This window comes from Anser brachyrhynchus (genome assembly GCF_964034855.1).
Source record: "Anser brachyrhynchus genome assembly, chromosome: 12".
NCBI lineage: Eukaryota > Metazoa > Chordata > Aves > Anseriformes > Anatidae > Anser > Anser brachyrhynchus.
In genome coordinates, this window is record NC_137707.1 from 7,255,836 (window position 1) to 7,283,767 (window position 27,932).

At 38.1% G+C, this 27,932-nt stretch overlaps 1 protein-coding gene and 1 long non-coding RNA gene across 6 annotated transcripts in view; one reads left to right on the top strand and one right to left on the bottom strand.

Annotated features, from left to right (window-relative positions):
* LOC308176583 (uncharacterized protein) overlaps positions 1 to 27,932 on the bottom strand; it is a 288,961-nt gene that overhangs the window by 183,861 nt on the left and 77,168 nt on the right. The window contains exon 1 of one of the 3 annotated variants that reach the window (XR_013938418.1): positions 4,915 to 5,862. The exons of the other annotated variants lie outside the window; for them this stretch is intronic. The gene's annotated coding sequence lies outside the window, so the exon portion shown is untranslated. Of the gene's footprint in view, positions 1 to 4,914; positions 5,863 to 27,932 lie in introns of those variants that run through there. 3 annotated transcript variants of the gene reach the window in all.
* On the top strand, positions 185 to 27,796 carry LOC308176588. Of its 3 annotated transcripts, none has more exons than XR_013938425.1 (4): positions 185 to 1,992; positions 8,737 to 8,914; positions 12,394 to 12,457; positions 16,687 to 27,796. It is a non-coding gene; the product is annotated as an uncharacterized lncRNA (long non-coding RNA). The 3 variants fall into 3 exon arrangements; XR_013938427.1 differs by lacking the exon at positions 16,687 to 27,796 and having other exon boundaries at positions 185 to 1,156; positions 1,789 to 1,992; positions 12,394 to 14,501; XR_013938426.1 differs by lacking the exon at positions 16,687 to 27,796 and having other exon boundaries at positions 12,394 to 14,501.

Consider the following 27,932-nt stretch of genomic DNA (forward strand, 5'->3'; position numbering starts at 1 on the left):
AGAACCTAATTTATAATCTTATCAGGCATGTCTCTCAGAAGAATTTGCTAGTAGTCTAAGTCTTTATCTGCACAATGCAGAATACTAACAATTGTCTTGTATGTTTGTTTCCAATGTCAAAGACTGAAATTCCAATTTAAGGTTCTGACTGCCTTCAGAATTTGATATTATTTTTAAAGTGCTGTCACTTTTGTTCACATATTGTGCCAGAAAAAGAAAATATAAGAATAATAAAATTGAGTAGATTGTAAGAAAAAAAGGAAAAGGTGATGTACTCAGGAATCAGTTTTCTATAGCTCATTTGCTGTTTTATCATTTTCCTGTTAACCTCCAGGGCCCTATTTTGTCTCAGCCCTACTCATTAGGATTTAAGTTTTACAATAAGCATTAAAGTAAAGGAAGTTAGAGGCAAGGTGGAATTAATAGAGTGCACTTTATGTATATTGCATCCAATTATGTATTTTTGAAACCTGTAGTAGGTGTGCCTACACACACAACTCTGGGTACATGTGTATTTTGCACTGCCTAATTCTCATATCCCTCTGCCTTTGGTTTTTGTATAAATCTCTATTAGCCTAATATTTCTCAGCCATAGACTGACACCACAGAGTATGTTTCTAACTAGAATAGAAGATAATAATAATTTTAATCAAATAGTTTTAATTCTACAAACTGCTAACCTACCCCTCGCTTTAGCAGAACGCACAAGAGAACAGAGATTTTTTTAGCAAGCAAATCATACAGCTCTACACTGTTATTTCCTTCCATTCCTCCCAGCCCAAGTTCTGAAATTCTTTAAGAAACAGAACCACATCAGTCACGCACTGTACTAGCCTAGAGAGTATTTGTTTCATTTAACTTTTTTTTTTTTTTAATCCTACTAATTCTTTTAACATCAATAGGACACATTACTATTCCAAGCTTCCCTCCCCTTTTATTTAGCTCAGAATACCTGATGACTAATTCCCAGCTGAGATAATTAGTCCTTGGTTATCACCAGTTACATTGTCACCTGTTCAACTTGCAAATGTCTACAAATTTGAGTTTTCCAATTAGCATCATAAGATCCCTATAGCATATAGTTAGGATGCATTTTTTTTTTTCCACAAGGCAAATCACTTTTCACTTACACACTCTGCCTATTGAGTCTCATTTGGTAATAGTGCTTTAAAAATTATAGTGTTTTTCACAGAATAGACTTGTCATTGCCCTACCTCCTATCAAGCCCAGATGGCTGCTACTATAAAGGAGAGAAAAACAGAAAGGGGAATTAAATGAAACCCTCTACTTAATAAGTATCCAAGTCAATTTAAATAGTTCCATTTCATTTTTACATCAGAGTCATGCCCTAGCAGTAAGGCATGAAGAACATTCTCAGTCTGCTAATAAGCCCCATGACATGTTGAACTGGTATTTCAGTAAGCAGAATAAGCTGCAGTTTACTTTTAACTTCCGTGGTATGAAGCTGTAGGTAAACTGCAGAAGAGGCAGTGGCCCAGGGTATTAGGTCTGGGTTTACTTTCAGTTGAACTTAATGAAGTGCACTTCTAACTAAAGCCAACACAAAATAATACTTTAAATTTGGAGGAGGTATTTGTGGAAGCACCATTTTAGGTCCTCAGAGCACGTGGCATAGATCACTTGTTGGTTTGCTTTGTTCTCTGTAATGGCCATGGTGGATTTATGGCCATTCAAGGGAGATGATTAAGACACCTGATAAGTCTGACGTCCACAGTAAAAATACTCACCATGGTTGTTTTTTTTTTTTTTTTTTTTTTCCCCACTCAGTATATTAGAGAAGCTCTGATAACAATTTCTGAGCTTTCCCTTGCTATTACTTAGTGCCTCTGCAAATGGGAGAGGAGCTCCCAGGCACAATGAGAACTGCTGGCCTTGAAAGATGGAAGAGGCTGTGCCATTGGGGTGCCAAACTCCTCCGCTTCCTCTGGATGTGCTGAGAGTGGGTCAATGTAATCACGGAATCCCAAACAGGTAAGGCAAGAAAGAAATTAATTTTAGAGGTCTGTGCAGCATGTTATTAAAGAAGAAACTATTTCCCCAATTCACCAGTTCTGACTGACTCATTGCCTTTTTATGTTTGCACATCCCAGGTTGATGTCTGTAAGGATTTTTGTTCACCGTAAGTAGAGTTTGGTTAGGTGACAAAAATGACCCTCTGTAAAACACTGATGTCTGTGAACAGACCTGTTTTCAAGGTAGCCATGCAGTGATATACAGCTGTGTAAGTGAGGGTTATCATGTACCTAGTAGCATCAACAATGCTGTAGACAGACAGACAGGCAGAAACACTGTCTTCTGAGCCTAAAACTAAATAATCCAATGAAAGATTTTATGACCAATACTAGAAAACAAACAGTTTCATTGTGAATACTAGAAAAAAATGTTTCTTGCTGGTCTATGCTAACTCCAAACCACAATTTGGTTAAACCAGATGTTAACAAACTCACCTGTATTTTTCTCTTGTCCCCGCTTAGCTAGCTTGGGGCAGACAGTAGAGCTCAGACCCTGAGATCCATTTGGGCATCAAATTCCCTTTGAAACTGAGTTGCTAGATTCCAAACTGTTTCTGAGAATCTGGGTTTAAATGGGGATACAGCCGCCTGCTTATTGCTTTGTGTCTGGAGCCCATGAATCAGATAGACTCGCACACAGTGGAATAGGATTATTACTTCATGGCATGGGCATGCAGTAGCAGTCACGATCTAGCCCTTTGAGATCAAGGCAGCAAGAAATTCATGAAGATTTAAAGTAGTTAAAGGAGTTTATTTTCCAGGTGGGAAATCCAGGTGTCAGAAGGAAAGTAACTATAAATTTTCAACCCAGCTTTCCACATAAAATGTAAAGCCATTTGGAGCACACAGAAAGCTCAGTATGAACTACAGCTGATAGCTGGTGCAAGGTATGGTCAGTGGTTTTAAATGATTGATGGAGCTATCTCTGCGCTAAAGTACTAAGGTTGGAATAGTAGAAAAAATTGAGATCTGTTATAATGGTGCTTTATACCCTTTTTTCCTCCTCTGATGGTCAAATAGAGTTCAGTTGTATGAACAATTGTTACTTTATACTAGTGATGTATATGGTAGCTCTCAACACATCTCCAAAAGAATTTTATTCCAATAAACACAGTAATACTGCATGTGGAGATGATTTTTAAAACTTCTCCTAATAATAAAGTGTTTCTTTAGAAATGAAAGAAACTAAAACATATTCAAATAATTTTTTTTTGTAGTTGATGAAGAAATGTATATATAGATAAATATCTAATGTGTTTTATTTCTATTGGAATACTCAAAAGAGCCTAAAGATATGTCAATGAGTGATCTTAGCTCAGTAAAAGTACTACCTTTCACTTGCAACAGCTTGTGGTTTCCCCCACAGCATCCTGTTAAATAGTCTGGTACAGCCAGGAAACCAGAGACCATGCTGAAATAACAGCATGGTGCGGATGCTGGGGATAGCACCGGGCAGCAACTCCTTTTCCCTTTCAAATACCAGAAGAACCATGTGAGTTTTCAACCAAGTATCAGACATTTTAATATAATTTTGCTGAAATCGGTGACACTGCTCAAGGGCTATTCTACATGAAAAAGACTGATGAGGAAATGCCAAAGGAAAAGACTACCAAATACCCTCGAAAAAGACTGTGAGACACTGACTCTATTTATACTCAGCTCTGAGATCAGTATATTAGCTGACTGGCATTTCTCTTCCTGAGAAAAGATCAATGAAGAAAAGATCAGCTGAAGAAAGATCGATAGTGACCAGACAAACCATTAATTCATAAGAAAAGAGATTTTGCTTGGAGAAATAGCACATTACCCTGAGGCTCAAGTTTAGACTTGATCGTTCTAAATCTTACACGTTGACCTGAATTCTCACTTGAGTAAACTGCAAGCCCTGCAAGAAGAAAGTGCAGACAAGCTCCACGTTGGACAGGAGTCCAGACAGGCATAGCAACAGCGACCCAAACCAAGAAAGAATGGCATGCCAGCACATTTAGTCACACTGCATTTAACAAGAGAGCCCCCTCTGTTTTCATAAATGGAGATTTCTTGCAGGTGTTTGTATCACAATGGAGCTACTCCTGATTTTTATACACAGATCATTTAGACTTTGGTTTTCCTTCTATTCTGAGGTCTGTAGGTTGTCCTGCAGTTGTAATATCTGAATGTTGTCCAGTTTGTCTTTAAATAGTGTGTATATATACACATACAAAAGCACACTGCAGTAACAGAGAACAAGGTGCTCAGTGAAAAGCATTAGGTGCCGAGGAAAAAGCTTTGATGTCCTCAGACATTCAGGGAGTCATTAAAGAGCAGTTCACCTGTGGATACCGCCAAGGAGAGGCAGCCCTACTGTACCAAGCGTGTTTTAAAGTGCTGTGTGTTAAGTATAAGCAGCACAACTTCAACCAGTGTCCTGCTGGTTCAACTCTAGAAAATAGTTTGTGTTGAGTGTAAGCTTCATTTGGAGCAAAGTTCCGGCTTTTCCAGAATAAAAAGGAGCTTTTATTCTAATGTATTTGTTGCCCTCTGGTTTTATATTTAATTTTCTTTTTAAAGTTGCGCAGGGTAATGCACTTGTTATCAGGTACTGGCTTGCTGCACTGCTGACAGGAGGATGCTAACTAAATGAGGGGAGGGTAACAGGGCCATCTGTGGGGAGCAGAAAAGCAGTTGAAGCTATGCATTGATTGAAAAAAAAAATAGGCTTTCAAAATAAAAACAACAAGCAAGTACTGATAGAGAAGCAAATTCAGCAGTGAGTAGCGGAATTTTCCAGAGCAAAAAGGGAATTCCAAAACAATGCCAGAGTGAACACTGACTTCTACCTGATGGATTTAAGTTTAAAAAAAAAAAATAAAATCACATCTGCAAACAAACAATACCGTACCATGCAAGACAGGATGTATTCCTCCAGGTTAACACGCTATCTCTCTCTCTTTGTGCTAGGAACCATAAACACCTAACAGGTCTAATGTTTATCTTACGGTGGCATGCTACTAATTATGATTAAGTAATTTTTGGACACATACTTAATACATACCTGGAGCCAATACGCGTTATCTTAATGGACTGCCACATGTACCCAATGAAACTATTAATTAAATCAAGTCTTATTTGATGCTGTGGTTAAAGGGAAGGCAACCTGGTTTATAAATCTAATCCCCTATCACTAGGCAATAGTTGTTCCTTGCTTTTAAAACTTTTGCTACACTTTTCAAATAAAAAGGAAAAAAAGCAAGATTAAATTTAGAATTTCATTTTAGGAGTATGTGTCAAGAATGTTTTTAGAATATCTGGTCCTTCCACTATTGTTTCTTTCCATCGTGAAATTTCATGGGAAGAATAGAGAGATATATTTCAGTGTTATAGAGAGATACTTCAGAAAGTATGTAGTATCAACAAAGGAGTGTTTTCCCTCATTTTCCTAATATCGCTACCTATTTCCTTGGAAAAGTGGGGTAAAAAATCAGAGTATTGCAAGGATTTCCTAAACAAGAAATATTTTTAAATACACATATTTTTCTTTATCTATTTTTGCATATAATATAAATACCTTCCTAAAGAAAAAATAAAGAATTATGCAAAAACAATTTGAAGTAATTTCTGGTGGAAAGTCATGACCCACATTTAAAACAAAAACAAAAACAACAAAAAAAAACCCACCATGAACAAACCCCAAAAAACAGACAAAGAAACAAAAACTACCACCACCAAAACCCGATTCATATGCCAAAGCCCAGAGTTCTGTTTGCCTTACAGCTGCACACGTAGCTCACTTGCACTGCACTTTTAGTAGGTATTCACAGAGCCCATGGCTGGGTTCCAAACAGGCACTGAAATTTGTAAGTTTTTGTTATTTGGTAACAGTGTCCCAGATATCCCAGTCAGACCCTGGGAATGAACTTTAAAAAGAAAAGGGTAATAGGATGGTAGCTCTAAGGTAATATGATTACTTCAGCTAACAATGTGCACTACTAACAGTTTCAGGTTTCTTTAATATGTTATCTTTGCAATTTTTGGGCACTGTTCTTCAGTACCCAGTACAGGAATGGGTCTTGCTGGTGAATTTGAAGGAGGAGAATACAGAGTTTCACATCCAATGAACTGTGAGAGCCCTTTTTGCTTTTGTTCAGATTTCAGCACAGCTTAGTGGGTGAAATCCAAACCTCTTTCAAGTCAGTGGGAGTTTCGTCATGGATTCAAAGAGGCAGAGTTTCTTTGAGGATAAGCTGCAGTTCCATTTTGCCAAACTCCACATGACCAAAATGCATCGTTCATTTATAGCTGCCTTGATCATAAATATGTCTCATTTTACTTTATTCTAAGTCACACCCCTGAAGTTTTAACTTATGTATTTATTGTTGATTCAGAAATATCTAACTAACAATGACAGTCGGACATAATGGCCAATACTTGCTAGATATTTGTCATTTTTAAGCAGAAGTTTAGGAAGAGAAGCATTTCATGAAGTTCACGTTATTTCTGAATAAAACTCCAAGCTACCTAATCAAGACTCCTGCAGCTTTGCCTTTATTGCAAAAATTATTTCCATACTCCCTTGTCAGAGGTTTGTCAGCTCTCTCTGATTTGGCTCCATTCTGAGTTTACACCAGGTTAGCCAGCCCGGGGAGAACCACACCTTTTCCTTTCGGAGGAGTTCGAGCTCATCTGACAGTTAACCTCAAAAACTGAATTTATATAGGAAACTTCACAGTGCATTTTAATACGGCATTCAGTTTAATTAGCACTTGGGCAATTCCTTTTGTTCTTGGTAAACAAAAGTAAGATTTGACAAGGAAGAGAAGAGAGTGTATTTGTTGCTTTCATATGTCACTCAAACTAGCCCATCACCATTCCCAAACTAATACTTCTTTACATGAACTTCTGCTAAATAGTGTTAGATTTTTAAGTCTAAAACTGGCAGGTTTTCCCAGGGTTGCATCTGATATCAAAATCAAGGTTTATTAACATTACAAAGAGCACTGCTGTCCTGTAGTGCCCCTTTTATCATTCTAAGCAGCTGCCTTGAGGCAACGCATTTAACCTTGGGAAATGTGAGAGGAATTGTGGGAAGTCAGAAATCTTTGACAGCTAAAGCCTTTTACCTCATCCAGAATCTGCTCTACAGCTTTAGCTCCCACACTGAAAAAAGATGAGCCCCTTATTTTCATTTGATGTTTATCTATTCTATTCACTGCACTTAAAATCAGAAGATAGAGCAGCATTTACTTACAAACAGTGATCTTCCATTTACGCTCAAAGCAGACCAGTGATGAAAATATCCCTTTCCTCTACGGAGACTGCTATTAGAAAGACAGGGGGGCAGGGGAACTCAAAGCATTTAGTAGTGTGCTAATTTTTTAAAGTAGTTCTTGCAGGTTATCTTATTCCTATGCATTTTATGTTTAATGATAAAGTTCACATTACATTTTGCTATTTCATCACCTGTTGCCGTCGTTGCAATAGCGAAGGAACTGCCATTGGTTCAGTTATAAGCCCTTATTTGTTAGGGTTTAGGGCTCAGTTGTAAAAAGAGTTCATTTTGATGTTTGATATCAATTCTCACTATACAGAGCTTTTTCTTTTAGAAGGTACTGCCGTATTTCCTAAGCTATACATGAATATAACCTCCGAAATGCAGCTGGCCCAGAGCATATTACAGAACAACAAAGTGGATAGAAATCAGCTGTTGCACCTTATACAAGCACCTACAGTTTTAAATTTTGGTATAGCATCTCTCAAGCAAATCAAAAACAAATGTTTATTTTTCTGAAGTTTCTGATTAAAATGAATACTATAAACTATGCATGTTTGGGCCGAATTCAGAGGCGATAATCTGCAGATCATCTAAGGGAGACAGGGAATAACGCTTATCTCACAGGAAAATTACACTTATTACACTTCTCTGCTTTTGTGGGGTATATTTGCAGAGCACAGTGCTGCTCCTGCTTCTCAGCAGGGTAGATTAGCCTAGGCAGAAGTCAGCACTAACATAACCGCTACTTTTGGAACCATTTGCAGACTGCTACTCCGTCTAAAGTTAGGTATCTAAGTAACAAAACACAAGTCAGCCAACAGATCAAAATTGGCATTTTAGCCCTCTAAGCTCAAGTGACATGGTCTGTGCTCTCTCCACTCACAGCTATCTCCACCTAATGAGATTTTGCTCTTATTCAGGTGAATTGCTCAGCTGCTCTGGCCATAAGCAGCTTATTGTTTTACTTGAGCTGTATGAAAATGTTTCATCCAGCCAATTCCACCTTGACACATGTTACTGGGTGAGCAGCATGTCTGACAGATCTCAGTGTAATTTCAGCAGCACGAGGATCCTTCTTACTGAAGTACTTTACAGGGCAGCAAGTCCATTCTGAAAGCAGAAGCAAAACATTGTCTTCACAAAGAAGCAAGTATGTGACCCATTTATATGTTTGCATATAAAACTGGATTTCCTCATCAATGCTCAGCCAATAAATCAATTTGTGACTCATCTGTAGGTCCCCTATGATACTACTTGTGCCTGTGGCCTGTTATTTTGATTACCCTATCTGCAGTCCATGCCTTCTCTGATAAATAAGAAACAAACCACTACAGACCATGAAAACTGCCCTACATAAGCAGCGTAGGAACACATCTTCCCTTGCAACTGTGCCATCCGGTCACCTTTAACCATTATATTTCCTTTCCATTCCCATTTCTAATTTTTTTCCAGCCATTTCACTTGAAGTCAACTTGAACGGATAAGTAGTGCTGCCTCTCCAACTTCTCTCTCCATCTCGAAGGGCAGGGCATCCACTCAAGAAGTGAGACCACTGTTCAAGACAGAGAAATTTCTCTGACCAGCTTAGCATTTTCTATGGATTATTAACGAGCACAGACCCGCTGACAAGGTAATGTCTGTAGTAAAACTGAAGTCCCAACAGCTCCAATGTATTAAATATAACTTGAATATTTTTGCAAGCAGCAGGTTACTTTCCAGTATCCTGGTAAATCATTTCATGCTGCTCCTCTCTGTGGTCTCAACTAGCTAAGTTATGTTTTTTTCATTACCCCTCTTAAAATCAGGTCTGCTTCGTGTTTATACATCAAAAGTCATGTACGTATACATAAACACTCAACATCCATAAGAATAACTTCTTATCACTGTTGTAAAAGTATATCACTGATTTATATGCCATCGGTGCATTACAAGAAGTATTTTACTATTTTATATGCATACTCATATAATGTATAAACAAAATACATTTAAGCAAAGCTGAGGCTATGAAATGAAACGTTTGGTTTGATTGTTATTCTGCTTTTCTTTCAATTGTCCTTTCAACCTTGCTCCAATTCTTTTCATGGCATAATATACCTTTTACTTACATCATTTTAAAGTACTTATTCCCTTGTTCACACAAAGGGTCTTGAAGACTCCTTCGGAATACATGTTTCTTCTATAGTAGACATGCAAGGAAGAGTTATCACTGTATAGGGGGATAGTTGCAGTTTGAGGAAGTAGTGGGAGTTTTACGTTAATTACCCTGAAGAACACAAGTGTTTATTGTCTTATGTACTGCAATGGCCTCAGCGCTCTGCTTTGGGATCTGTATGAATATCTGCTACTTTGCCACACATTTTGAAACTTTTTGCTCTGAAGAGTCATTGCTAGGAGAGAGCAAAGTAATGTAGTTGCCCATGCCAGCTGCCTTCACGTTAGCATTTTCTAAGAAAGTAAACAACTGTGGGAGCTTCAATTAGGGATGTCCTTTAGCTTTTGTAGATTTAATATTCTAAGTCTGATGTCCTTCTGCTTAGCTCTCACCACCTACTCAGAAATGCTTCTCACATTGCCATCTCAATTGGTGGCACTTGTCTGCTTGGTCAAACACCTAGATGTACTGTTCAATGAAGAACGGAGCTTTGAGGCTGACATTTGACACATTATCAAGCTATCTTATTACCACTTTAGGGATGTGATCAGATTAAAATGTGTGCTCTCACATGCAGATGCCAAGATTCTTGTTCATGCTGTCATTATGTCCAGACTTGAGTAGTGCAATTCACTTTTCTCTTTCTTAACGAACAAAGCTTGCTATCTCTCATCTTTCCAAACCTGTTTTTACAGACATTTATGGCTGTATCCTATTTGATGTCCCATAAATTTCAGAAATATCATTTACATAAGATTTAAATATTGAGAAATAATTGAACTGATAACTTTGTAATAGACACCAGTTTATTTTATCCTTTTTTTTTTCCTCTTCTCTGTGGAATTTTATATATATCCAATGCACACAATAGACCAAATGCAACATTATTTTAAATCAATCGTCTCAATGGCATTTTACTAAAACCAGGGGTGAAATTGATTTATTTATCACATACATGTGATATATACTTTGTTTGCTTTAGTGACAGAACCAGTCTTTTAGGATTAACAGCTTCATCATCATAGCCTTTTGTCAAAAAGAGAAATTGAATTATTTTTAAATAAATGAAATCTGCACATTTCTTCCCAAATTCTAAGACACGGTTCTTGAATCTTGAGAAAAGTTTCAGTTTGGAGAAAAGTCATTCATTATATTAACTCTAGTTTTGACCTCTTCTGATGCTAGGGACAGGACTTTACCATTTTTAAATCCTTGGTAAAGTATTCCTTTGACTAATCTCCTATTCTGAAGATTTGTATGATATTCAGCCTACATTTCCCTTTGTTAAATATCACCTCATTAATCCTAGTTATATACCTGCTGATGGTGCTAAACAATCGCTTTCCCTTTTTGAAGTGCACAGCTTTGTAATAGTAGAAGATAATTACTATATCCCCCTTAGTCATTCTTTGACCAAGCATGCATATTTAGTACTCATAATCTTTCCTTGTTAATCCCCTTATAGCTCCTGTTACTCATTCTCAAAATCTCTCAAGTTTGTTAGCAGTCTTCTAGCATGAGGCAACAGGAATTAAAGCCATTATTCTAAATGCAAGATTTACTAGTGTTGTGGATAAAGGGTCTGTTACCACAGGCTGTTTTGTTTCAGATAGATACACACTGCATCCCATAAAATGGGACTTGTCTCCCAAATCTGAAACCCAACGTTATAGAAGTCAATGAAATGCTCTTGTAATCTGGTACAGTTTCAGTTTCCTCTTTGCTATCTTTAATAAGCATTCTGTCCATCCAGCTGAAAGTTATTCCCCCAGAGAGATCATTTTCTTTGGGAAGTTTTCCATTCTCAGCCACATCACTGTGACAAAGTGGGGAAAAAAAACACACTTTCCTGAGTATGGGCAGATTTTCACCAAAAGGTGAAATTCAGAACAGTAAAACAAAGTTAGAATTTGTACTTTAGGAGAGCTGTCAGTAATGCTAGATGGTAAAACAAAGGGCAACATCCACAAATTGCAGTGTAGGAGGCTTCAACTGGAGACTAGTAGAAATGTCTTCATTTTGAGGGTACTGCAGCTTTGGAACAAGTTATCCAGGGAGAAAGGAGAGTCATCGTCTGTGGAGGCTTTCAAGGCTTGGCCACAAAATGCTGCAGCTGTCCTGACCCAGTGTTAGCAGCAGCCCTGTGCCAAGCAGAAGGTTGGAACAGATAACCTCTTCCAGGTAACATTTTTCTGATTCTGTGAGTCTGTATTTTGCTTGATGCCTATGTTAGACTTACTGGGTAGTTCCTCTAATGTTTCCTTTCATAGTCTTATATGAAAGACAGATTAAAATCACAACAAAGTATTCTGCTACAGAAAACTGAGTTGCTGTGGCAGTTCAGGCAGTGGACAAATGTGTCCATTTCAACTAGAGCTAAACCCAGTCATCATCTCCTGCTGCTTGTCTTCTTCATCTATCACTTCTATTCTTTACTTTTTCTCCTGGAAAATAGCACCCTTCAGACTGGATGATTAATATTAAATGCATTAACAGTTTCCATAACCCACTTGTACAGAAAACAACCAGGTTAAGAACCTTGGCATTAGACATGGTTAATTAACCTGGATAATTTTGACAAAACTGGTTAAGTGAGCAACCACACCTGCAGTTATACCATCAGAGCCAAGGGGACGATAACCTCTGCAGAAAAAGGGAAAGCAGCAGTGAGCAGCTGGATGCAGTAATGCTTAACCATGCTAAGCTGTAGTGAGAGTACCGCTTCTGACTGCAATCACAGATCCCTATCAAGGAATCTGGTGGCAGGACATAAGGCTTATTGTAAAAAACACAAGGTGACTGTGAAGCCATTGTACCATGTGAAGCAGCACAAACAGCTTGCTGCACCTTCCCTAACCCCTGTTACAGAGAATTTCAAATGTATAAGGTACAAAAGGAATAGAAGAGATAATATGTATAGTTCATAAGACACGTAAATTATTTCTGTTCATTTACAGATTTAAAAGTGTGGGGGTGTTTCTGGTGTGTGAGGAGGTAAATTCATGACCATCCTGAAGAAAGGTAAGTAGGGAACTTAAAGAAGTTATAAAAAAGGGGTGGGGATCACTGCTACAATAAACAGAGCTATTCTGTTCAGGCATCTTTATTCTATGCAGAACAGGAGCCATGAGCCTTACAGTAGTTCTCTGATGAGTTTTAAATGTTATTCCTGTCTTCAGCACTGATTTGCTGCTTCAAAAAGGAACCTCCCGAAGCAAGGCATGGGGCCAAAATGAAGTTCTGCCTAGAAGATTTCATTGCTCATGCACAGTAAGGGCCATCTCAGGATACTTGTTTCTGTTTGCACAGAAAATGGCACGTGCAGGAGCACAGTACACTAGAGGTAGAAAACCCATTGATTTAGATATCCCCGTTGACTGGTGATGGCACCATATTTTCATAGTTTTTCAAGACACAGGATGACATTTTTCATCCACAGCGTGAAAGTCATGTGGATCCTATTTTGGATGAAGGGTAAATTATGCAGAAAGGAGAGAGTTCTTCACTTGCATTTATTATAAATATGGCTTTTTCTCAGTAGTTGAATCAAAGCTTATCAAATATACCTAGCCCAAGACAGAGGAGTAAGGAATGTGGTGCTTGCAATGGGAATGCTTATCCATAAACACAAGGCATAATCAGAATTGAGCCATGGCCAGCAAAGCAGCATTATGAAGAAAGGAATATGCGGCATCTGTATATCAGTAGACAAAGATATGTCTGTTCTGGCAGTAAATTCCTTGGGAGCAAACTTCTAGATCTGCTCAAAGCTGGATTCTGTACAGAACAGAAAATCTAACATACTTTCTGGACCTGCTTTCTCCTACCAGATGCAGTACAGATTTTTTGAAGCAGGGAGATGATAAAAACAAGCATTAGAGGAGAAATGAGACTGGATTATTCTGGGATTTTTTGGCATATGTATATGATGGCTATGAGAAATACATTCTGCTGGACTTCTGAAAGCAGAAAGATACCATGGCATTTACAAGCCTCTTTCCAGTTCAAACAAACTCGGTGATAATGGATGAGCGCTCCCTTCATGAGAATTTCCCATTGGATTGAGTAGCATTGCCAAGGCTCCTGGTCCACTGCCAATGAGAATATAGCCAGGGTTTCCTTTTCTTCCCCTCTACTAGACGGAGCTGTAGTACAGCCAATTCAGTCTCTTATACCACAGGGGTTACAACACTGGTAGTACATGTACAATTCTTGTAGATCTCTCAGGAGACGATAAAGTTTCAGAGATAAATTTCTGGAACTAGGCAGAAATCCAGACTTTAAGGAGACAGTAAGAAATTAAAACACTCCAGGGAAGCATATTGCTGGAGAGTCCTAACAGTAAAGACCCAAACAGCCAAGGTATAAAAGGAAGCATGTTGTTCCCAGATCCTGACATACTGACATATGCCATCAAAAGACATTTCAGGATGAGACAGGGAGGCTCTGACTGTTAAAAGAACAAGGATACTAGCAGCTAAAAAGACCCTTCTTTCCTTTTAGCCACAGGACAGGATTCCAAGTTGGGCTAATTACAAATGCTGTTGACTCAATATAGACTGAAAATAAACAGAGGGGTTTGTTTGTTTGTTTATTTTGTTGGTTGCTTTATTTTTTTTTCCTTTGTTATTTCTTTGTTTTAAATCACACTTTCAGTATATTTTTACTTCCCAAGTACTTCCTCAGATTCCCCTCCTGGCCACCTGTCAGGAGTTCCATACGTTCACTACCTTAGACAAAATATAACATCACCCAGGACATGTTAGCATTTGCAAGATTATCATTCCTCCTTATTGGCTCCATGCTCCATTGGCTCCCTGCTCCATTTTTTAATTTTATTTATTTATTTACTGTGGCACTGGTTATTTAAGTCAGATGGCAGGATCTATTTTAGAACAACAATTTTTTTCCCCCTTCTTTGCTCCTGCGTCTTGAGTCTATGCTTCTGCTGCTTTGTCATGTCCCTGTACCTTTGCTGTGGTCCCTCCACAGCTTTTCTTTTCTGCTGCCAGTTTTCCCTGCTCGCAAATCATAGTCAGGTGTCACTGCATCATGATCACTCTGGTGTAACTCATTGTTCCTTTCATTTTACCTGGGGTACTACATTTTATGCTCCTCTTTTCCCTTTCAGATCCAGAAATACAGTTATAATAAAGACCTAGCCTTCTAGTACTACACTACACTGTGTTTAGGAACATAAGGCCATCCCTATGCTCTGCCAGTTCTCCTTAGAATCTGTGATACATGCTAGTTCTTTTAGTATCTCATTATATGTGTCATCGATATCTTGCTTGGCCTAAAGCCACATGGCAGCCTGACAAGATTGTGCTGCAGTTTGGCAGTTTCTGTACAGGGCACAGCTGTCAGCATCTCTTATCCTCCATTTCAGAAAATCAGCTGGTACTGGCAAGAGATCATAAGCTAAGACTAAGCAGTAACTGTGCATCCTTTTTAGCAAAGCAAAAATGGAAAAATCATTGCATAGATCGTTTTCTGTCCTAGTCTTTTTGGCAGCCCTTTCTTACTGATGGCAAATCAGATATTTCTTTTCTGTTTCAGCACTTCAAATCATATAGAATGGGTTTTCCCATCCTCCTTTTATTACTTGTTGCAAATGCACAGCGCAATGCTAGAGGGAATATAAAAGGAAGGCTGCTCATTACATACATGAGCATATGCTCTGCCTGTGAAGAACATATACTCCAGCTGCTTCTGCAGGCCAGTGTCAGGAACACAAGGTATTAGCTTCCTGAGTGAGAAATCGAAGGCTTTCTGCCATGATGACTAATGTCCCACGTTATTATTTTATGTCAGAAACTGTGGGGATTGTATGATGTGAAATATAATAACAAGACTGAGGACACAAAGGGAGAATGGAAGAAAGAAACAGCAGAGGAGGAGAAAAAAAAAGAACATCAGGAAAGTAAAAGAAAGAAAAATCAGGAAGAAATGAATTTACAGAGAATGATGAACGATACACCTAGCTCCTTCCACAACATCCAATTAGGGATTTTTTTTAGGGGTTTTAGGGATTATTTTTTTACATCCATTATTTGATACACTTTGGATATTGAGAAGCAAACTGGCAGCACACAAAAAGAGGACGTATGAGAGTCACGCAAGTGAAGGAGATAAATAGTCAGAATAAGTCCAAGATTAGGAAAATGAAGAAAAGTGGAAGTTTTAAGGCTGAGGTGACTGTAGCAGAGATTGCTATTACACTTTCCCTAGAGAAGCAGACACAATGAAAAGAGTCCAAGATCAGCCAAGTCAGCCCTGGACCACCTATGTGAAAGCAATGTTAATGAGCACAACCAGAGGTACTGAGCAGTCTGGGGCAGACGGAGAATGCAGAAAGGACACGAATCTGTGAAGCCACAGAGGAAGCCCGCAGGTGGTGGCTGCCAGACTTAGAGATGTAATGTTGGTACACTTAGGACCCTTAGACAACAGAATTACTCACACAAATAATTGCTCATCAGTACCAGTGAGGGAATTGCAATCTGGCCCATTACCGTGAGGCACAGGTGGCACATCTGAGTGCCTCCTACCCTATTAGTGAGCACATGCCCTCTTCCAAGGGAAACCCATTATGTTGAAATACTCCTGGAATGTTCAATGCTGTACTTAAAGTACATTTGGAGACTTATATCCCAAGCTAGGTATATGTGTATATACCTGATACACAGCGTATACAAGCAAAGTGTTGGTACGGCTCTCAAAGTTGATAATAAGTGTTCATCCACTAAGGCAAACAAGAGCTGTAAATCAGACTTGTACCATCCTGCTTCTAAGCTGTCAGGTCTCTGCAGCCGACTAAAAGCAGAGAGTATCTACTTCCATGGGTAGGTGGGGAGGCAGAGTACATAAATAAAAAGCCACTCCTGCTTGTGTTGCAAGGTAAATTGCCCGCTTTGGATAAATCATGTAAAATATTTATCAATTATTGCTAAGTTGTAATGTGGGGTGTATTTCTCACCTTGATTATTTCATACTTGAATTGAATCTACATTGCACAGTGCCTTGCTAGCAGGATGTACTTATATCCCCCATGTCACCTTGAAGGCAAAATTGACATCAGCGGTCAAAAAACAAACTTTAAATAGATATCTTCTTTATTCTATTGAATAAGGTTTGAGACACATGAACTCCTAATGAGACCTATTTTCTCTAATACAGTTTTGCTTCGTGTCCTTGTCTGTACTCCGATCTCTTCTTTTCTTTTACTTTTCACCCTTTGTTTTGTTCAGAAACCTTGTCTGCAAACTGCAGGGCCACCTGCAAAAGGAAAGAAAAAGAAAGGACTGGATCAAGGGCAGAGTAACCTATCCACATGGTAAAGGTAAATGATCTGCTCTAATGCCTGGCAGGAGCACTGTGGCTCATAGACGTGAGGACTTTGCTGGAAGAGCTGAAGCTGTCTGGAGTTACTTCCCATAGCTGAAGCCATGAAAAAGGCTGTTCTAGAGTGGATACATGACCAGCATTTTTACACACAGCCAAGATTCATGTGAATTGGTCATTTTGCAATGCTGTGCTTCACAGAAATCAAGATGTAACTTCCTGAATGCTGCTGACTCTATTGTAACCTCCTGCTATGTTCTTCCCGTTAGACAAAGTAAAGCAGAGAAATCATACACAGATGACTTTCAGGAGTTCTGTTGTTTCCTTAAATCATTATGACAAAAGGCCACTAACGACAAGATTAAAGACAGGGGTTGATTTAGCTGGCAAGGTTTCCAGTCTGACCCCTGAAATCCATGTATACCTTCTTCACACTAACTTTTGCACTTCTTATTTACTGACAAGCGTGTAAGCACTCACACACATACACACACACACGGATGCAGTAAATACATGCTGTCTACAGATGTGCAAATACACAGGGCCTTTCAGCTCTTATATTGTGACAATCAGTGCCAAACGGTCAGGACAACAAAGATGTTAAAGCAGCCACTGTAAGCATAGCAGTTGCTTGATCTCATAAAGAAAAAGGACAAAGACCTGAAATCTTCCTGTGCCTCAATGAAAGCCAAGTGACACAGGGAAAACCCAAGAGCAGGTTTTTAAGAACTGCTATGAACCAGCAATATCTTCTGGGAGCCAGGGGGTAGCAAGTAGAAGAAGCAAGATCATACATTCAATCTACATCTCAAAAAGACTGTGTATGCCTAGGTCTCTTTCAAAAAGATATACTTTTATCACTTTGATATTTCACTTGCAATGAGGGGAAAAACTTCAAAATGATCATAAATCTAGTTGGATTTGGAAGAGAACATTAAAGTCTGAGATTGCAACTGAGCTTTTTCAACTCAACAGAACTCTCTTGAAACCTTAATTCTGCAAAATACTAAAGCATGTGCTTAATGGTAATCACCAACTGAAATCAGAGGGACTACCAGCATGCTTAGAATTAGTATGCATGCTTAAGCATCTTGCGTAAACTGAGACCTATAGCCTGTCTGGAGATGCGTTTCTTGTGGAATTCTAGTCTTCCTACTTCTCAACTATTATAATAAATACTTGCAAGCTTGCTGATTCAAAAATATATAAGTATAATATTTTTAACTGCAATGAAAACAGAGCTGGAGCTTTCATGTCTGTTACATGTCAATATGACTATTGTCTGCCTTAGCAGACAATTTTGTCTCATTTTTTTAAAAAATATATCCATCTCTTATAATAAAAGTAGAGCTTATAGTTTATTGTCCCACAACGATACAGTATTTACTTGTGTTTTGACTGGTAGCTGTATTCATGAATATAGGAAGTTATTTCTTCAATTAATGGCAAAACCTAGGGATTGTTCACTGTCCCTATTATGATATCAGATAGCATGATATGCGGAATGTCTATCATTTCTATCACTTCTAAGCACGCTATCTGCCCTGACAGACAGAACTGCCACGGCTCAATCCTGCCACTACTCTTACTTGACACCTTTGTAAAACCATCAAGGGAGACACTGAAAGCTTTGACAGGCCACTCCTATTTTTTTTTTCTTATCCAGTTCTGACTGTTCTGTCTGAATGAAGATTAGAAATCACAGTTTAAGGAATAAATAAATAAAATGAAAAACATCAGGAAAAACTAAATGAATCAAAGACTGATGGAAATAATGTGCTTTAAAAAAGCTGTACACAATATCACCATTCTCCATCCAGTATTTTGCAGTTAAAGCAGTAACTGGTACTGGTTCATGCTGGGCATCACACTGCCTTTGTAGTGTTCTAATCAACAGAAGAAAATTCTTCATCTTTGGACATCAGAAAGGCTCTTATTAATCCTTTCAGATGATGGCCAAGCTTGTCTATGTTCCAGGCCAACACACTCTAATTCAGTCTGTTTAATCAAAAGTTCTTAGGAAAACTGCAGATAAATCAGTGGCCTATATCTGATGCAGAAAGATGTACTCCATCTTCACGTCTGCCAGTGTCTTCCCATTCACTAGGTTCAATTCCACATTCTGACACTTTGCTGAAGGAGACAGTATCTGAAATAACTGACACTTGTTAGAAGTTGATTATGTTTGTCAGGAACTGTATGACTGGAGGAACATGGCCATCAACATGCTGAGCTAAAGGAACAGCTTTGAATACCGGGTCTCCCAAACAACAGGAAAGCAGGTAACATGTTAGTAAACAGAAACCTAGAGCAGAAAGAGCATTTTTTTTCTGTGCTTCACACCTACTAGTTACAGGCAGTATAGAGGTCACTGCAGATGACTCCAAGTCTCTTTTTTTTTTTTTTCTGTGCATCCTGAATAATGTATAGTGTTGAATTCTCAACTGCAAGTGCACACCCATGTTAGTTTATATAAACTGGACCAGCACACTTGGAGATCTTACACAAACATAGGTCTACAGGTGCTTCCTGGCACCTATACTCTTTTGAAGTCCCCGATCATTCAGTAGGTAGGGTTGCTTTGGGTTTTGCAACATAAGACAAGGTGAAGGCTGCTCTAATTTCTTCAGGCAGCAAGTCCTCAGTGAAGTTTGCTGATGTGTTCCCTGTATAACTCCTGCACCGGGAGGGGAAGTGATCAGCGACAGAGAAAGTGTAATACAATTATGATAAAATGCTTTTATACGGCCTCGCCTATGCAAGGGCAGTTCTTATCTGAATGCTTAATAGTGCAAAGGGAACAGAGCACGACTGAAAATCTGTTCCCTATTTTAAAGTTAGCAAAGTTTAGGCAAGGAAAAAAGTTGTGTTTCATACCGTGGTTGTTTATGATACAACGCTCTACTCAAATCCATTGTGAATTTAAATGATTAGTACACACCACATCTCCAGGTATCTCCAGCAAATCCTAAAACAGGAAAGTATATCCAACTGTTCCTGCTCTGCCAAAGTTAACTATTATTACAGCATGGAGATATAATATTAATTTTGTTCCAATGAAATTGGCTGGCATATGTGTTTCTGTGAGCCAGGCAATAGGTCATTACTGAAATAGCAAAACAAACCTGTTCCCATTCTTGTTCCAGCACACTGCATTTAGATTTTAAGATCATAACTGCTGGATACCTCTCCTGCAATGATGTACAAGACACAGTCTGCCAGAAGCTATATTCTTTCATAAAATGACTTTGCTGTATCTTCCTTTTCCAGACCCATCTCAATATAACAAAATTTAACAGTCCTGCAGACAATGCCAAATATCCCTCATTCATAATTAAGGTGAAGGCAAGTGGTACAAATCTCTAATTATCTTTTATGTCATATTTATTTTCTAGTAAATTATTAAGTAATGATTTATAACCCAAATTCCATATGTGTACCTGCTAATTCAGGGGGAAAAATATCAGCCCTTCATACTCATTCAGCTAATGGGCATTGCTAATTGAAAAAATGTTCTTTGCACAAATCACTAACTTTCCAATCATTTACTTGTAGAGAAGTTTGAAAACTGAAAAAAAAGAAAAGATAAAAAAGAGAGAGAGAGAATCAGTGGAACTTTGAAACTTGGGTATGGCACTATGCTGAGCTCTCCCTCCTCTGTGCAGGCAGAGTTCAGTGACAGAAATATCCTGTCGCCTCATATTAGCTTCTGCAAAAGTAGGAGGTTGTCAAGAATAACTGAAGTTTGAAAACAGAGTCTATATCCTATGCATTTTTTTTAATGCTCACTGCACTTCCTGCAGGCAGGATGTTTTCTGCAGTCGCATGTCTTGATGATCTCACACTGAAGTGCACTAATCTCTTAGGACCAGGATTTCAATAAACTTTTTAATCAAGGCTACAAAAATGTGTCTGAACCCGAGAACATCTCTGGATTCTTTCACTGAATTGAATTTTTCCTGCAAAAGAGGTTTCCTGATCACAGCTAAGGCTGCCTCCTGTGCTGGACAAAAGTCCTTGCCAGTCTTCACTCCATCTGGAGCCGTTGCTTTTGTGTCAGGACTGGTCCTTTGATAGTAGCAAAGAAAATCCCTGAGCACCATCAAGCCAGGAAGAGCAGAATCAGAGACTACCTACTGCAACAGCAACAGTACCAAACCCTGTAGACTTTCTTCTCAACTTTTCTTTCTTTTTTGGGGAGAGGTGGTGGGGGAAGAGTCCTATTGTTTTCTTTCAAGGTCCAAGCATCTTCTCTTCCCAGTCTAGGTTTTCGTGTGTGGACTGTAAAGTCAGAAAGCTTGGCTGTGCCTGAAATGCCTTCTTATATGCATTTCTATATGCTCTAAAAATCAATTGTTCAGGTTGAAATTACCACATACTTTGATATGCTGACGAAGTAGAAGAGACTAAAGATCTAAAAACATTCTTTCTTTCTTCTTCGTAAATTTCACAGTCTTTGGGGAGCTGATTTGTAATTTTTGACCTGTTGTAGTTGCCAATACTGAGAATCAGTTCTAAGCAGCCAGTCTGCTTTTCACCTCCCCTTGGGGTAGCTGTGTAGACAAGGCAGAATGGCTGCTTTGTACACATGCACCCCTCTGTACCTATCCCTGAATTTATTAGCATCTGACAACAGGTGCTCTTTATAAAGCAGCTGCAAAGAGTGCTGAAAGGATTGCTGCTCTCTGGTTCCCCTAAGGCATTTTGGTCTGCTCTCAGGAAACCTCTTGCAGCTGATGCAACTCCAATCCATCCACCACTACAGGAGAGAAGCAAAGCAGAAATTTGTCCCGTAGTGTACATATATATACACCATGACTTTGACTTTAATGCTGTTAACCAGATGCTCTCCTCAGTTACACGTTTATTTTTCATAATGTGTTTAGCTGCAGTATCCACATGGCTAACCCTGCCCTCACAGCCACCATGCATTTTGTGCTCTGACTATGGACTAAATGAAGCCTGCAAACACCTAACATTGTAGACTTAAATGAAAAAATAGATGAGCAGGTAGTGCCTTGCTAACACCTTTGTTAGTGTTAGAAAAACAGATTATTTAGTACGTAACATTTTTCTGACCCTAAACTTCAGAGTAATTTAAATTTCCATTGTTAACACTACAAGTGACTCAGAATCATTTTCAGGAAGGTAGATAGAAAAACTATCATATTTAATAGAATTTAAAGAAGAGAATTAATCCATTCATAAAGTACCATATATTAACCTCATTGTCTGTTTCAGGATTCTAACCTCTAAAGTTGATACAAAGGTAACCTGAATCTCCCCTGTGAGAACTATTCATATCCATTAATTGTTGCAATACAAGATACTGTGGGTTTGAGCTGGTTGCCAGTTCTTCAGTAGCTGAAATGTACTCAGCAGAGTGGAGGACACCACTGGGACTCATTTGACTCTGACTTTCACATTAATTTTGCTGTGCTGTGAAGAGCAAAGACAAAATCAATGTCCATCAGTGATTATTCAAGGTAAAATATCTAGTGATATTGAATACCAATGGTAGTAGTGAGCATTAAACTTACTTAAGAATTGTGGAGTTGACAAAGCCATTAATTCCAGTTCCACGTCATTTTCAATGAGGCATATGAGTTTAGAAAAATATAACAATTATGGTGAAAATACCAGATTACAGTTCCTGGCAAGCTAGGTTTTAAATCAACAAAAAGTATCATGCATATGATCTTTTTGCAGTGTATAGCTCAGGAAAGGTTTGAATCATGCAAGGACTTGCTGAGTCTCTGTAAAGAACACTCCTGAATGAGGCAGCTAGTCACTGTAACTGCTGTATTAATTTTGGCAATGGATCGCTTGTTGGTGGCTTCAGCACTGAGTGTAGGAAAAAAAATACAAGTTACGTGACAGCTCTCCCACACCAGTCTTGTTTGCCCTTTTCTCATTTCTCCCCAACAAACTCTATGTGACATCCCCATTTAGTTAATGGGAATTTATCAGATTTCATCATATAACTCAAAACTTTGCAAACATAGCAACAACAAACTGAATGAGTGTAAGGGTTTATATTGACAGTTGTTATGAACATTTCTCAAGTTTTCCCGTGAGATTTCTCATAAAGCCATTTTCCTTTTTTCTCTTAAATTTCCCTATTATTATTCCAGTGCTATTGGTTATGTCTCACATTCATAACAGTTCTTAAAGCACAGTGTTTACTTTGGCAAAAGGATAACTGATAGCCCAGTTCTTCTCTCCTGTAAACCACTGACATAAAATCAGATCCATTATGCTTAAAAGGCTTCATTGGTATTCAGTGGAAATACTTTTCTTCATCCCAATGAAATTTTTTAAAAATTACAACACTGTGGTAAAAAATACTTTGAAAAACAAATCTGAATGACTATTTAGTCTTGTCTTCTCCAGAAAATAATTTAGCTTATATGGAAGGTGGGCAACTTTCAGACAGAAATCAGTAACAAAGAAAAAAAAAAAAAAAGAAAATGCTTGTTAGAAAAAAATAAGTTTTGAGGAAAATGTTTTACTAGGCCTTATAAGTAAAGATTATGTTTTGGAATACCATCAGGACGGGAGGATTAATCAGCCAGTTTTGATTGTCTCTAGGCAAACACTAGCAGAGATGCTGAGAACCATCTTGCAAAACTGTTTTATATTGGATTCTTCTAGCAGTATCCAGAAGGTGACTGACACGCAACAAGTGGCAAAACATTGTCAGTTAAGCCAAATATTGTCGTTTCAGATTTGGAATAGCTTTGCAAAGCTGGAACTCGGAGTTGCTTTTTCTTTACAGCAAGTTAAGGGATGAAGCGAACATACCCAATACCTGTTAGAATCACAGTTTCTTTAAAAGACAGTTTACATAGTGCAGTCAACAGATTTTTTTTTTTTTAATGTAAAGAAATCCAATGTATTAAGAGGGCAGAAAGAAATCCTGAAGAAGCCATTAAGTCCCTCCCAAAACACAGACAGCTCAAAACAATGCTGAATGCAAGCAGAGCAAACAGCCAAATGAGAAATGCCACCAAAAGAGTCTAATAAATTATTGTCTTTGATTTTCTTGTTTCTAAAGCTCTAAGTACTATTCACAGTCTTTGACCTATAGCAAAGTCTTGTTCACAAGACAGAGAGAAAAATGAAATAGGATTTAAACAAACAAAATCTACTTAAAAACATAAGCCACAGGGGGGATGGAATTTTTCTCCTATCTTCATTTTACTGTTTGTCCTTTATTCTGGCATCAAAATTGTTAACTAATTAAGTACTTTCTTCTAAGTAAAATTCCCACTGAATATTTATTTCTACTCTAATGATGCTTTTTTGCATCTAGCCATAAAAAGACTAGCAGTATTTGAACACATTAATCTCTGCAGTTAAGCAGACAATAAAACCCCTACAGTGCCTCTCTGGTACCACAACTGTTTCATTGTTTGAGGTAGCAATGCTTTCCAATGCAGTTCCTGTGCAGCACAAAGTATGGCCCTAATTCTATACTGATCTGCCCTGGCAGAAAATGCATCTGGCTAGCTGTCCAAATCACAGTCAAGACCAGAATGTCTTCAAAGTATTACAAGGTTTACTGTACAGATCTGCTTGAAAATTAAGTTTAATAGAAGCTGAGTCAGAATCTTCAAATACAGCTAGAAAATGACAGAGACAATGAAATTAAGAGAGAAAGAGGCAGAGTCTGACACTGCGATAATAATTACCTACATTCAGAGAATGATACATCTACACTGAAATTGCTGGACACAGTTATTTGATGGTAATACTTTCTAATTGATCATTTATAGGTAAAGCACATTGATATTACTGTCTTCAGTTTAGACACTCAAACACAAAGCTCCTTTTCCAAAGTGATAGTTTGTCTCAGAATCAGAACTAAACCCAGCTCTCCTGCCTCCAAATGCCATGCCCAATTAGCTAAACCATAGTTCCCCACAGGAGCAGAATCTGCACTCATACAAGAAAATCTGTGTGCATGCTACTCAAGGAAATTAGAGTGTAGCTATAAATCTCAGCTAGTAGCTGCTGTCTGGCCAGCTGCCCAAATTAAGGCCAGAGGTGTCCTCACTGTGGAAGAAAATATTTGCTCCTTGTAAATTGATTTTTGTTTCTTTATCCAAAGGAAAAAAAAAATCAGCCACGCATCTCCAACCTTCTCAATTTAAAATGTCACACGATACAGCCTCATTCAGGTGACACTCTAAATTTATCTCATGTGATGCATTGTAAGTTCAAGGGACACACCAAGGAGAGTTCAGTGACATGATAATTATATCTCCAGCAAGAACATCCACTTAAAAAAAAAAAAAAAGTAGGTATATGTATCCTTTTGGAAGAATGGGACATTAAAGAGATGGTTCTTTTCTTATTTTAGAAGTACTATTACCACACCTCTCGGTATCCAAAAAAAAGTGGCAACAACCTTGACAATACACACACAGTTTAAATCCACTTGCTGAAGAAAAGCCCATAGAGTAACAATAGAAATATATATTCAATGTTTATATTGATGGCTGCATGCTGTTTAACTAGGAGGTTTTGAAATGGAGATTAGTGGCTGAAGATGATAATGTTCAGGTTCAGGATGTGGCTTCTCAAAAAGTAGTTTTGAAAATAAATGCAATGTGAAGCAGGTCTATTGGTTCAGGTAATTCTGAATTATATGACTTCTGTAGAAGGAACGATTGACTCAACTTCTGTTATTATTAGTCAGAGCTCTTATGCCCCTGCTGCTGGAGAAAAGTTCATAAACTCCAGTTTACCCAAGATGTATGAGCTATAATATGCTTATCAGAAGTTACCTACTGTTTTATCTCTCATTACACATTTTCAGCATCTCATTTTTCCATTGCCATACAAGGATGTGAATGAAGGTGGCCAAATGGATCATGTCAAATTGCATCCCCATTTATATAAAAATGTATTGTATCACCATACAAGAAAAACAATTCTCATGCCAATTTATCATCACTGTTCCTGAAACATCATCACTGAAACATGGGTTTCTGCAAGTGTCTTTATCAAAAAGGTTTAAAATGGCTCTTTTGGCATCAACTAGAGAACTAAATTCTCTCAGAAGCGCATTTCTGATGACAGATTTTTAACTACTGGCTCTTCAAGTAAAGCAATGCAGCAATAAAACAGATTTCTTTCCAGCACACGATCTCCACTGGAAAAACCTTCCAAGCATATAGTTTCTCTAATGTTTGACAGTCATTCCTGCATCATAACCTAGAGTGAAATGTACTGTAATGTAATATACTCATACCTGAGACAGTTTTAAACTCTAGAGTCTGAGGGTCAATCGCAGTTTAGCAGTGGCAGCAGAGAATTCAGTGTACATTGTGAAACCTTTGTGAGGATCTAGGTACATACTTTGAACAGTATTCCTGTCCTGAGCTCTGTATTGCTCCTTAGGTCATCCACAGGGATCCTAGCTCAAACATAAACAAGCTATACACCTACAGCAACATCTGTAATATAGACATGTTAAATTCCAGATAAAGAGAAAACATTGTCTTGAACCCCATTACTAGATCTTATTGTATCACATTAGGAAGCTATTCAAGAGAGAGCAGCAGATGCAATTAGTCAGTATTATTCATTTAATAAACTGTCCCTTAACTGATCATCTTTGGCAGAACGGTGATTTGCCAACCAATAAAATATTTTTTTAGGCTATTCCACCAATACTACTATACTCTTTGTAATGCACATCTTTAAAAATCCATTTGTTTCATTATGGTGTCCCCCTAGTGAAAACAGCAATAATACTAAAAGGGTTTTTGTATTGGTACTTATCCTAAACTACTACATATTTTGCTGAATGAATGGGTAGAGATTTGGATGTGACTTTGAAAATTAGTTTTAATAAATTGTCAGTCCCTCAATTCAGTGAAATGTTTGCCAGAGATGAGTATTTGCTATCATCAGTACTTGCACCACATCTCAAGGGCAGAATTAAAACATACTTCTAACTCAAACAGACATAAATTGCAGGAAGAATCCTTTCCAAAATAAAGGGCTGAAGGCCGTGTCATAAAATGCCTCCACTACTTCTCTGTTTTTCATCTTTCTGGCAAGGTGAGTGTTCTGACAAATAATCTTTTGAGAGCAGCCAGGAATGCAAAAGAGATTATTAAAATGGAGAGAGACATCATGACATTACTGTTATTAGCTGATGCAGTTTAACTGGGTAGATGCCCAGCCTCACACTACGTTTAAGAATAATGGAGCTCCCAGAATACTTTGTCCTTTTCTTACTACAAGAAGAATTGAATACATGGCTTTCTGAAACATTAGCTCAGAGAAAGTTACCAAATTATGTTATATGCCTGGATTTTTATCTGGTACTTTAAAGATCAGGTTAAGTCAGGTGTCAGTGAATTACACTGTTAAACAGTGTATACATGACTCTCTTTGTTAGAAACAACTGGATGCTCATTATTTGTGAGGCTCCACAAAGTACAGCTCTAGACAGCTAGAATATATTTTACTTTATTCACTAATTACTTGCACAGAGCTGTTCCAGCCCAGATCATTTGCTTTTAACTATTAGAAGGTAGCAAAGCTGGCTCCTGTCAGGTATTGATTTCAGTGATTCTTAACTATTCTCGGGATATAGTTGTAGTTATGACACTTTCTCTTCATTTCCTGCTTATTGTCCCAGCAATTTTAACCCTGGCAGACAGCACTCCAGCACAACTCATCCCACTTTAATGTTTCACACAGACAGTTTTATTTCGGTTATTCATACAACTTGTCCAGTCAGTTAGTAGCATGCATATGTGAGACTTTTCAATATGCTATGATACCCTTAACACACTTTTGTTCAATGAAAATTCTGGATTTGCCCTTTACCCCTGGCTTTAATTTGGAATAACTTGAAAATTATCCCTGTTAACAGGATTCAGCTTTCACTAGTATTGTTATGACTACAGAAATCTCAGGATTTACACAGATTCTTTAATGATTCTTTACACTGATTCTTTAATGGAACCCAAGAAAATATTTGTGCAGATACGCTTTTTGTTAACTTTGTCATTCTAATGATGACTGCATTGATATGTGTAACCAGAGACCCAAATGGTTATTCACAGAAAGTCACTTCCTTTAAAATGAAATGGTGAGGACAAAGCCATTTGATAATCTGGTGTGCTAT